The 12,774-nt window shown below is 36.6% G+C and overlaps 1 long non-coding RNA gene across 2 annotated transcripts; it reads right to left on the reverse strand.

The window, feature by feature from the left end:
* Positions 1 to 2,191: 2,191 nt before the first annotated feature.
* On the reverse strand, positions 2,192 to 5,439 carry LOC129442448 (uncharacterized). 2 transcript variants are annotated; one of them, XR_012360050.1, is made up of 6 exons: positions 5,190 to 5,439; positions 4,339 to 4,481; positions 3,684 to 3,781; positions 3,429 to 3,543; positions 3,226 to 3,340; positions 2,192 to 3,101 (listed from the first exon to the last, which is right to left on the reverse strand). It is a non-coding gene; the product is annotated as an uncharacterized lncRNA (long non-coding RNA). The 2 variants fall into 2 exon arrangements; XR_012360049.1 differs by lacking the exon at positions 5,190 to 5,439 and having other exon boundaries at positions 2,194 to 3,101; positions 4,339 to 4,880.
* Positions 5,440 to 12,774: the final 7,335 nt, after the last annotated feature.

Raw genomic sequence — 12,774 nt, forward strand, 5'->3', positions numbered from 1 at the left:
CTATGCACAGACGCATTTGATAGACTTTCATAGCACCCAATAAACGGCGCTGGGCGTTCGTAAACCACGCCTCAAATACGAGAAAATTAGCATGTGGTTCCCAGACCACAGCTCATTCTCTATAAGACTGGTATGGTGTTAGCCAGGCTATCTGGGCCATACTCAAAAAACTTTCCGAAACTTATATGTACACTGAGGGACTGTATTCGGCACAGAAATACTCCATTATACGTCCAACTATTTTAAAAAAAAGTCTTTAACAGTGTTAATAAGTCAGAATGCATGAAATAGCATTAGACATCACTTTTAACTAAAGTTAACATCTACAACTTGAACGATAAATTTTCAGATATTAAAGTTGTAACTGTTTACATTAATTAACATGAACTAACATGAATAACTGTATTGACATTAGCAACGATTAATAATGAAAACCTATATTGCTAACTGTTACTTTATGCTAGCTAATGCATTTACTTATACAACCTTAATGTAAAGTGTCACCAACTACACTAAACTGGAGAAAGAGTAAGAGAGTACAGGAACAGAGGTGGGGTTAAACGGGGGAGCCTTTTTTCAGACAATGTGACATGGCACACGCTATTAATTCTGGCTGAGTGGACAGCCTGCCCCACCATCTGCTTAGGTCACCCCCACTCGCTAGGGTCGGCGTCTCAACCCTCATCTCCCAACCCCCGTTCCTCCCTTCACTCCCTCCCCAACCCAACAACCAACGGACCAGCGCTGAGTGTCTCTCCGCACACAATACACCCAACCTGCTAGAAGGAAGAAGGGTTGGAGGGAGGAGACTGGCGGGTCGTAGAGAACAATGCCCTGTCAGGTGAACGACCGGCACAAGTTAATATACATTACAAAAGGCCATCCAGTCGTCTTCGCATTTGAGCTTGGCGTTGCAGGCCGTGCTGTTGTATTTTTAGGCACCTCCTCCCTCTCATACACGCGCCTCTCTTCGCGTGGCAAGGCAAGTGTGTGAGCGGGGAGGGGTGTCAAGGGGAAGGGTGTGTATATGCATGTGTGTGTGTGGAAACTCTACACTGTAATGACATCATCTGTTGTTCTCTCTCTCTTTGTTAATCAGAATGATTTATGATACTGTTTGGGTGTCTATCTCAACCACATTTGAGGTTAATTAGGACTCTACTCTAAATTTTAATAACCCATGTAGGTCAGTCTGTCCTTAAATAAGCTTTTGGCTTGTCACTTGGGTAAAGAAAATTCAAGGACACACAAGATACGGATATTTATTGAGTACCTTCACCTCCGTCCCAGCAGGATTGATCTTCATCTAAACACAGACCCAGCAATGTTACATTATTTCCTCATAATTTAATGATTGATCAGACTGTGCTTTTTAACAGATTTTATCATAAATCCCCAAAAATGTTCCCCAAACCTACATAAAAATCCTTATGAAAGTAAGCCATGGTTTTGCTACAAATAAAACCAAAAGAAAACATGGTTACCACAAATTAAGCATGGTTTTAATATAGCAACCATAGTTTAATTATGGACTAGCAAATGGCAATCCATACAACAAAAACATGGTAACTACACCTTTAGTATAATAAAACCATGGTTCGTTTTTCAATTTGTGCAAGCAGCTTATATAATTGAGTTCCACTATCAAAGGTCTAACCAATTTTTGGCAAGCGTTTGTTGTGGGCATGTTTACAAACCACTTATTTGCTTAGTTAATGGAGTGTGTTGATGGGCCAGAGTATTATCTCATACTAAATCTCTTAATCTTCTCAGCGGCCACGTCTGGGAGGACAAAACAAACAAAATGAACAAATCATCCCCAATCTGGTATTTCTGCCAAAGTCTGCATTCTCCATGCATTCGAAAATGCATTAATTTTCTTTATAGACATCAGTCACGTGTCAGACTTAGGCGTTTGTGTAGATATTTGTCTTGATTACTGTTCACTGATCAATGCAACGATAATGAGATTTCTGGAACTTTTCTCAGATACACTGTATGAGAACAATAAATCATGATGACATTAATAAAAAAGTCATGTTTGGGATGATGAATTTTGCAGTATATGAAAAAGTTATTGGCAGATGTTTCCTTACTTATGCAACTTTTCAGCGGAAACCTCCAAATGTGCTCAAAAGGCCAAGATGAAGTTCTGACTTTTATGTGCACTTTTAACGCTTCACAGCAAAATCACTGGTGTTAAAATAACACCCACAGTGTCAAATTTAACACCGGCAAAGTGTGTATATGTGTCCACACTACACTGTGTTAATTTAGTCAAAAGTGTAGTGTTAATTTAACAACACCCATTATATGTTAACTCAACACTCAATATTGTTAAATTTTACACTTTGTTCAACACTACTCATTGTTGTTTCCACACTGCACTGGTGTTGGCACAGAAATACAGTGTTAAAAATTAACACTCCTAATTTAAGGTCAACACCAGTGTAGTGTGAATTCAACAATGTTAAGTGTTAAAATACTGATTAATAGCCACTTTTGTTGCTAATGGGTTGTTTCTATAAAAGACAAATGACAAGAAATATTGCAAAACCTCTTTTTATTAAAGTACATCACATTTAATATTTACATTGATTCACACAACACTTTGCATTTAACACTGCTTATTTAAATACCTCAGCTACAATTAGAAACAGAATACAGTATGGAATAATGAAAGTTATCTTATACCACAGCGCAGTGACATGAAAAACCACGCATTACTTTAATAAATCAAATGAGCATTAAAAAAATTAGCCACCCTACTCAAAACTTGAACATTAAAATACACTGCAATTACCTTACTGGCAGGCAGAACTGTTATCCTTCACAATACTAAAGATTTTTCCATAACAAAACAGACATTTCAATTCAAAAGACTTTTCATTTTTTTAAATACGTTCCAACCTGGTATTTAGTTCTGTAGTTGTTTTACTCATGATGTAGTGGAAGGCTGCATCAGTGGTCTTCATCATGCAGGGAATGGCTTTTTGGTCCAGAATGATGCAAAAATTCTGGATGCAACTTCTGTTCCCAACGCAGAGCAGGCAGGGCTGTGCTGATCCATCCACCTCAAAGCATGGATTGATGCTCATCACCTAAGTGTTTTAAAAAAGTGTATTTGATGTGTATTTATGAACTGTTATGCATTTACATGGGGTGAACAATGCAAGCAAACTAACTGCTGAATAAATAACTAGAACAAAATACCAAAAAACTTACACAGCACAATCAGTAGCTTCAGTTGCACATTGACCCTCTCCAGTCTTTCTTCCTTTCACAAATGAAGGCAAGAGGTGAATGAGCCAGGGAAGAGCTGCCACATCACTGTCCCGTCCTAGCAAAACAGAATTTAAACACAAACAACCCATGAGTATACAGTTAAACTTTAAAACCGTAGAAGTAGCAAACCCATGTACACTTACCATATTTAAACTGACCAGACAGAGGGTCATCCATATCTTCATCAGGATGTAGTCTGCAATTATCCTTTAATTGTTGTATGTTGGCTATTTTGCAATACATCGCCTCAGCATATTTCTGCAGATTTTCAAGGACAAAAAGAGTCAAGAAAATACCAAAAAGGGTGCCGTTTTAACCGTTATTTGAATCTAAATCATCTCAGTATAATAAATCATGTTAGAGACAGTGTACAGTACTAATGTACTGCGTGTACTCACATAACTAGTTGGTAAGCTCTTATCCTCCAAACTGGGTTAAGGAATAACAGTTCCAGAATTCATGGGTATGCCGTATTCAAATATAGTCTGGTAGGGTCCTATCACAAAAATGACAATAAAGACTCTGAAAACTCAACATTCTTTTTATATTAAAAACAGCACTCAAGACAATATGAATCTTCATTTATACATTTTCAAAATAGTAATCAATTTGATTGCTATTTAATATGATATCAATAGCAAAACGATGTATGAGAAGATAATATATTTTTATTAAAGTTGGCAGCAGGTCATGTGAGTTTCTTGCCAGATTAATAATCAGAATATGTACAAAACTACATACTAAATAGATTGGTTAACTGTTCAATTATGTCAAATAAAATGATTTATGGGGTGGTTTCCTGGACAAAGATTAGCTTAAGCCAGGACTAGGTCTTAGTTTAATTATGAAATATAACTAGTTTTAACAAACACACCTTACTAAAAACATTACTGGCGTGCATTTTGAGGCAAAACAAAGGGCACTGATGTATTTTAAGATTATGTCAGTGCAAGTTGTTTTCAGTTTGGACCGCTCTTACATTTATTTTAGTCTAGGACTAGTCTAATCCCTGTACGGGAAACCGCCCCTACATGTATTAATATATAAACTTACCTTCTGTAATGAATTTATATAAGTATTAGCAGTCGTTTCTCATTGGGAGTCATAGTCAGGTCTTCTTTAATAAACTGACATAAAAACAGCATCTCTTCTGAATGATTTGAAGCACTCAGTGTGTACTTTCACCAAACTAGCATCTATAATGACAGAAAAAAAACGTTCGCCATACACGTTTTACACTTTCGTATGTATTTGCCATTTGCATCTGTCTGACATCTAGCGCCACGAAAAGCTTACAACACAAGTAAATCAAATCCAGCAATATATGCATACAAATGATGATATATAGTGAGGTTTTGGTAAAATTAATTGTTGGTTTGGCGATATTTCCCCTGTTTGCATACATCTTAGAAAAACCACACATGACGCGGTTGTGGTTTTCTCCGTGTTTTTCAGTAATTAGAATAATTAACCGATATCCGTGCACTCACGTGCATGTAAACGACCTCGTTAACTCATGGTATCTATATGATTACCTCACAACGAGCATCATATGGTGAATAAACGAGCTTTCATTTAATGGCGGTTTACAAACACAAATTTCATACCTCCAACTTGTAGTGCACGTCGCGTTTTATCAGGGTTCAATTCTATCTCCTCTCCTGTTAATATTATCCTTCTTGGTTAAAACGTTTAGCTGGCAGTTTAACTTCATACTAAACTAACAAGGGAACAACGTAACACAAGGTAGCTCTGATTAAACTAAACCAAATAACGAATAAAGGGGAAATAAAATGGGGAAAATACCTTATTTAATTTTTTTTGGCATATGGCTGCGTAGAGTCAGACAGAGAAATAACAGTTTAATTTAGCCAAAACAAGTGAATATTATGAGACTGATTTACCTGCTCTCTTCCGTCCTCCTGTGAAAGAAAATGGCGGTAAAATCCCTGACAGGATATGTTTAGTGGAGGCGTGGCTTGATTTACACCGCTCAGAGTGAAATCTCATAACACCCTTGTTTTACACTGACACTGTCGTGGATATAACACTGGCCTAGCAATGGGAGTGTTATTTTATTACCAGATAGTGTTAAAACAGCACCAACACTGTGTATTTAACACCATCCCTGAAAATTTAACACTGGTGATTTTGCTGTGTTCAAAGAAACATTTTCAAAGAAACATCTCCCTTCATCCGATTTTTTTGTTGGCTTTTTTGGAAGGGGGTTCAGGGACTTTGTAGCTTGTTGTGTGTTCATGAATAGACAGCAGGTTGGTAGGTCAAAGGGCAGAAGGTCAAAGACAGCTGGTGGCACAAATAACAGCCATTGAGTCCGCTGAGAGAGAGACAGACAGACAGACAGAAAATACTAAAATCAGAAACATACTAAAATCATTTTTGGTGTTAGTACAGTGCAATGAAGCAAATTTGTAAACATATCAGATTGAATATGGTTGAATAATGAATATCGTGTCGATGTTGAAAGAAGTTTGTCATTGTTTGAATGATGTTTATTGTCCTTTTTAAGTGTTTTATTCAAAGTCACTACTGTAAAAAGATTTGTTGGTTCAACTTAAAAAAAAGTAAGTTACCTAGTTGCCTTAATATTTTGAGTTAATTCTACTTAAAATATTAGTTATTTTAAAAATAAATTGTGTAAAACATTGTGTCAAATAGAGAAGCACATTACTTTGGGTATTTGGTGTTATACCATGTGTTTGCATGGCTTATGGTTAAAAAAACGCATTATCAGTGTTGGGGGTAACGCATTACAAGTAACGTGCATTACTTAATAATATTACTTTTCTGAAGTAACGAGTAAAGTAACGCATTCATTTTTAAATGTACACATAAATATTTGAGTTACTTTTTTAAAAAAGTAATGCAGATTACTTTTTTAGATTAATTAATTTGATAAAAAAAATTATGTACTGAATTGAACTAAACACAGTCGCATTTTGCACTCAATGCATACACGCCTGTGTGAGAACAGTTTGAGTCAGAAACTTAGATGTCAGGCCAGAGCTTGACATTTTTGTGATGAAATATGCACTTTCTGAATGCAGAACTTTAACTAAAAACACCTGCGAGGCCTGAAAGAGATCAAGCCTCAGCCAAAAAAAGTATCGCAAAAGTAACTAAAAAGTAACCTAAGCATTGCTTTCCATGAAAAGTAACTAAGTAACGCATTAAGTTACCTTTTTTGGGAGTAACTTATATTGTAATGCATTACTTCAAAATAACTTTCCCCTACACTGCGCATTATTATCCACATACCGTACATTTTTGTAGCACCTCTAAGTCCCACCCATCTGTAATGCGTCGATTTGTACAAAGCTCATCATTCTCAGAAAGTGCAGTGTGAACCGATTGCCCAGCTATCCAGTGCGTTGTGATTGGCCGAATACCTCAATTATGTAAATAGAAATGTGACGCTCCTTACCCTGTTTTGAAAAATGAGCTTCCAAAGCAATAGTGAAAGCCAGGAGATAATATTGTCTTTACTACCTTATCAATACGAGCCTGAATCTGACCCAGAAAACATAAATGGCTAAGCTGATCGATCAACGTTACCAGCGCGATGTGAGCAGAACTTAACAGTTGGTAAGGTAAGGATACTAAAACATAAAACTACGTCTGCATTTGTGATCGTAGAAACGACAAACAAGCGTTACTATGCACTGCACAAAACTCGTGTTTGAATACTGTCAAAATAAGTAGGAAATTCATTAAATATGAAAACATTGGCTACTTACAGGATGTCAGTCAGAAGAACCAGAGCAGTTGCAAAGTTGGAATTGCTCCACTTAGACTTTGTGTACATCCAGCCTTGTAACTCCCCCGTGTTTAGAAAGTAGTCCTTTTGTAAAATGTGCAGCACACAATCGAATATTTGAGCTGTACTGTTTTGAAATAGTAAATAAAAACCTAACCCCCTTGTTTCTTAACTCTTTCCCCACCATTGACAAGTTATCTCGTCAATTAAGAGAAAACATTTGCATGAAAAAAAACCGCCAATATTTAAGGGTTTATTTGTTAAAAAAATATATAGATAAAACTTTTTTCCCGTTTTGTTAGTTTGTTTATTGTTTGTTTGAAAGCAGAGGGTCTGTTCTTTCATTTGATATATTTGTATAATTATATATTTTTAGAAGAAAATTTTCCTCGAAGACAGAATATTTTTCTTCTGAAACTTTTGTGAAAATCACAAAAAATACTGGCGTACAACTTTTAAAAAAAAGGTTGGTGGGAAAGAGTTAATGTTTACTCAATGGGAAGGCCAAACAAAGTAGTTTTCCTCTCGCAATGAAACACACAGCATCTACTCAACATGGCGGCAGCAACAATACTACAGTACTACAATACTACATAAACTTTGTGTATACATTAGGGCGGTGTTATGAAAATATTCAAACCAGTATGACGTCTAACTGCATGGGCGTGTTTGAACGAGCCGTTTTAGGTAGGCGTGGATAACGCTTCCCTTTTAAAAAGAAGATCTTTTTGGATTTGAAACTAAAAATTTTTGCGACTTTACAGATATTTTATGAACACATCTTTAACACTCTAAAAATCAAGGAAAACATTAAATCAGGTCATATGACTTCTTTAAGGCTCCAGGTAACTTATTTTTTTAAGTTGAGCCAAAAAAGCCATTTTTTTACAGTGAGTTGTGGTTACAAACTCCTTTCAGAGCCTTGCAATGATCAAGGACACACTAAATCACTCTTATTATTCATACCTGCAACGCTTGTTGCTTAATAATGTCTCTCCTAAATGTACATATTGGTTACATCTTTGCCATTGAACCACATTTATTTGATTATAGCACATAGAGCAGATTTAATGGAATAGATGTAAACATTCTCTATATCTTCGGCAAGATTACATGACTGTCTCCCTCAGCCAAGTTTCATTTTGATTTGCGCTAAGCTCATACGTGAGGTACAGTAGCCCTTGCATGTGTCCGCACTTATGAAGACAATAGACATGTCTTCCTCTCTAAACAATGATCTCATTACCCCAAACCAAAGGCATGTGGAGACCAACTGCCCACAAAGCATTGAGTTTGAGTGTTATTCTTCCTAACACAAAATCTGATTATCAATCTCAGTCATTTTTTGGAAAAGTATACAAAAAAGAGAAAGAGAGAGAGAGAGAGAGAGAGAGAAGAAAGAATGAGAGAGTAAGGAATTAAGAGGGGGTCCCTTAACCATAACATGGAAAGAGTGAGGTTGACATGTTGCACAGTGCCAAGTCTTGATACAGCCTGTTTGTTTTCCAGTGTTTTGTTTCTATTTCACATTTTCTCGGTCTCACTGGATCCACTTAGTGTGCTCAGTTTCTCTACTGGCTCTCATTTAGTCTAGCTGGGGAGAATCCGAAATAGAATAACTTTGCTTAATCAGGTTGTGAGATTGAAAACATCCTAGATTGCATCATATGCTGAATTATAAGTGCCAGTCGAACGCGTGTAACATTCAGTAGACCCACTAAAAATATCTCCACTCTATTTCTTTCTCTCGTCTACAAGCGTACACACCCGCACATAGGTGTATCAGTGTCAGTCTGGTGCCAGTGTTGCAGGAAGAGGGCCAGGAGACTTCCGGGCCTCAATCCAATGGTCACATCACACTTAATATACAAACAGACACACACTCAACCTCTGCCGTCCCAATAGACAGTGTGCTCAGATGAGCACATACATGCACAAAATAGTCTTTGTAATTGGAGTTTAGTGTAAAACATATGTGATTATAGAGCAGAGACTTTGTACAGATTAGAATACTAGAGTATTGCCTACATGCTATGATGCACACTGCATACTAGTGTTGTAGTCAAGAACAACTAAACCGAGACCAAGACCAGATTTTGTCAAGACTAAGACTTTGAGGGGTTGACACTAAAGCCCGGGATACACTGCACGATAATTGGTTGTCCCAGACGAAAGATTGCCATCGTGAAACTATCGCCGCGATTTCTGTGATCGTGGCTCTCCATCGGTGGTCCTATGTCGTACAGTGAGAGAGGTTCAAAGACGGCCGTTTTCCAGGTGTTGCGTCCAAAGATAGCCTACGATAGTTTTCTGGCAGTGTCAGAAATTCGGCATGATCACCGCACAGTGTGTTTGCTGCTGGTGACGTTGCGCAACGTGTGACGCAGCCGCCGAAGCTCCCGTGTCATCATCGTACAGTCTACATGCCTCTCGTACCCGAGTTTAAACTATACATGTCGCACAGTGTGATAAGGTAATGATCTTATAAGAGGACAAAAATCGTGCAGTGTATCCCGGGCTTAAGACAAGATCAAGTCAGGATTAGACCAGAATTCTTTAAAGTGACACTATTTTTAAAAAATATGCTCATTTTCCAGCTCCCCTAGAGTTAAACTAAAGCAATAAGCCCCAAGAAGCAGTGGGTTACCAGTGCATTTTATAACAGCTAATGGGCAGTTAGGCACGATGTGAAGCGGAACCCCACTGCTTTGCAGGGTTTATTGCTTTTATAAAACGGTTACTTCATATGCATAATGTTAGCAGGATTTTATAAAATAAAACACAAATAAGTTGTTATTATATTAGTACAAATATTACTCTTCCGCCAAACAAAGTAGTTCCTCAGAATTAAGTGTGTCTGCAACAGAGCGTAGTTCCCAACCAAAACAGACGCGGCAAAGACACAATGAAAATATGATTAAAGACTGTGGTGTTTATTTTTATATATCAACATTCATCTAAAATATACATTAACATTTATATCATGCAACTGTGATAATTAAATATGCATGGAAGCATGCTTAACATTAACTCTTTCCCCATAAGCGTTTTTTTTAAGTTGCCACCCAGTTTTATTGAATGCCGTACAGAAAAATTATCTTCTTTAAATAAACATAAAATATCAAATGAAAGAACAGACGCTCCGCTTAAAAAAAAAAGTTTCATCCTACCTTCATTTGTTCTCTTATCACCTCTCAAATATTCAGCTAAAAGATAGTTCCATTTTTGTGAAGAACTTTTATAAGAGATCAGATTCAAAGCCATCAAAACATACACACGGTATTTTCAGTGTTGAGTGAATGCGTCAGTGTTTAAGTTGGGTAAGATCTCAATCTAGCGGATAATTACGGACGTATGAATTTGAGTTAGAAACTCCTCAGAGCACGTTTTCTCTTTATCGAAGAGATGACTCAACAATATTTATTGACATTTATCTGGATATCGTCATTAATTGTGCAATTGTAGAAACATTAAAAATATGATTAAAGACTGTGGTGTTTATTTTCATAAATCAGTACGCAGAAACAGTGGCGCAGTTATACTTATGTAATGCAGTCTGAACGGTGGGGTTACCGAGGTATTTTATCACGGCTTAGAACGCGTTTCAACAAATCGGAATGAAGAACCATAACGGGGCGTTTTATAAATTTGATTTTTACCTTTTTGGAATCCATTCAGCTGATCTCCGGGTCTGGGGGTACCACTTTTATTTTTTTTATTTTTTAGCGCGATGCTAATGGTCTAATTAGATTCAATGGATTATGCTAAGCTATGCTAAAAGTGGTACCGGCAGACCCGGAGATCAGCTGAATGGATTCCAAAAAGGTAAAAATCAAATGTTTAACTCTAGGGGAGCTGGGAAATTTATTTTTAGCATTTTTAGCATATTTTCAAAAAGGTGGAGTGTACCTTTTAAATGTACATAACCCTAAAAATTCATAAAAAAAAGTTATTGCAGCTGTGATTTTTATGTGTAGGAATTTCCCTTTTTAACAAACAAATACAAATTCTAAGGAGCTGTTTTTGTCTGAGCTATTGTGCCCTACTAAGGCTAAATGCAACTACGCAAACACTGAAACTGAGAAAAATGCCCTTAAAGCTTTTTACACCAGCCAGTCGAACATGTTACTGCAATTTTGGCACACACGTTTCTCTCTGAGATGGGACAAAATTGTACCAGGAGACTTTGTCACAAGACACAACAGATCTCACAAAGCCCATTTCAACCCTTAACTCAATTTTGACCAAATGCGTAGTTACTGCGCTTTGGCTTTGTAGGGCAATATTAACAAAATAGAAATATAAGAATTCATATTTTATTTGTCTAATATTGATATGTTAATATGTAGACTGAGTAACTTAAGGCTAAAATAGTTTTAATTAATTCAAACCATATTTAAAAACCACAAAGCCGCACTATCTCACTAATCTCAAAGTATTGCAGTACCCTTGTTTGCTGGTATATGTGGCCACCAAGCACAAACGTAAAACTCCACCTACAATGTAGAACTATTTTCATTATCAAAATAGAGTTATTTTTAACAAAAAAATTGTGTCAACATGTATTAATTTGCTCTAGAATTAAATCAGCTAATGCATCTGCAATTCAGTGCCATCCCTGCAGTTGTGATATGGTCTTTAAATAAAATCCTCCTAGACCTAGTCTGAGACTAAAGCCTGGTATACACTGTGCAATTTTAAATAGTCCTTTGGGATTGTTGCTTGCCACACTGTGCAATTAAGATCGTAGTTAAAGGAATATTCCATTTTCTTAAAAGAAAAATCCAGATAATTTACTCACCACCATGTCATCCAAAATGTTGATGTCTTTCTTTGTTCAGTCGAGAAGAAATTATGTTTTTTGAGGAAAACATTGCAGGATTTTTCTCATTTTAATGGACTTTAATAGACACCAACAATTAATACTTAACACTTAACAGTTTTTTTCAACAGAGTTTCAAAGGACTATAAACGATCCCAAACGAGGCATAAGGGTCTTATCTAGCAAAACAATTGTCATTTTTTACAATAAAAATAACAAATATACACTTTTAAAGCACAACTTCGCGTCTAGATCCGGTCTGATGCGCCAGCGTGACCCCACACAATACGTCAAGAGGTCACAGAGGACGAACGCGAAACTCCGCCCCAGTGTTTACAAGTGTTGAGAAAGAGGACCGTTCCTACATTGTTGTATGTCAACTGATACTCATTAATGTCTTTGTGGCAGTTTATTGTTTACAATGGTCCGCAAATGTGCATTTTATATATGTAACACGTGACCTCCCTACGTCACTTCGCATTTACATTAGGTCGCGCTGGACCGGACCTAGACGAAAAGTTGTGGTTTAAAAGTGCATATTTGTTATTTTTATTGTCAAAAATGACAATCGTTTCGCTACATAAGACCCTTATGCCTCGCTTGAGATCTTTTATAGTCCTTTGAAACTCAGTTGAAAAAAACTGTTACGTGTGTTAAGTTATGTGTTAAGTGTTCGTGTCCATTAAAGTACATTAAAATTTTCCTCAAAAAACATAATTTCTTCTCGACTGAACAAAGAAAGACATCAACATTTTGGATGACATGGTGGTGAGTAAATTACCTGGATTTTTCTTTTAAGAAAATGGAATATTCCTTTAAGTCCATGTCACACTATGATCTCAGTTTCCATCACTGTCACACTAAATGAGTTTAAAGACTTTTAAAAATC

Source organism: Misgurnus anguillicaudatus, chromosome 21 (assembly GCF_027580225.2).
Source record: "Misgurnus anguillicaudatus chromosome 21, ASM2758022v2, whole genome shotgun sequence".
Taxonomy (NCBI): Eukaryota; Metazoa; Chordata; class Actinopteri; order Cypriniformes; family Cobitidae; genus Misgurnus; species Misgurnus anguillicaudatus.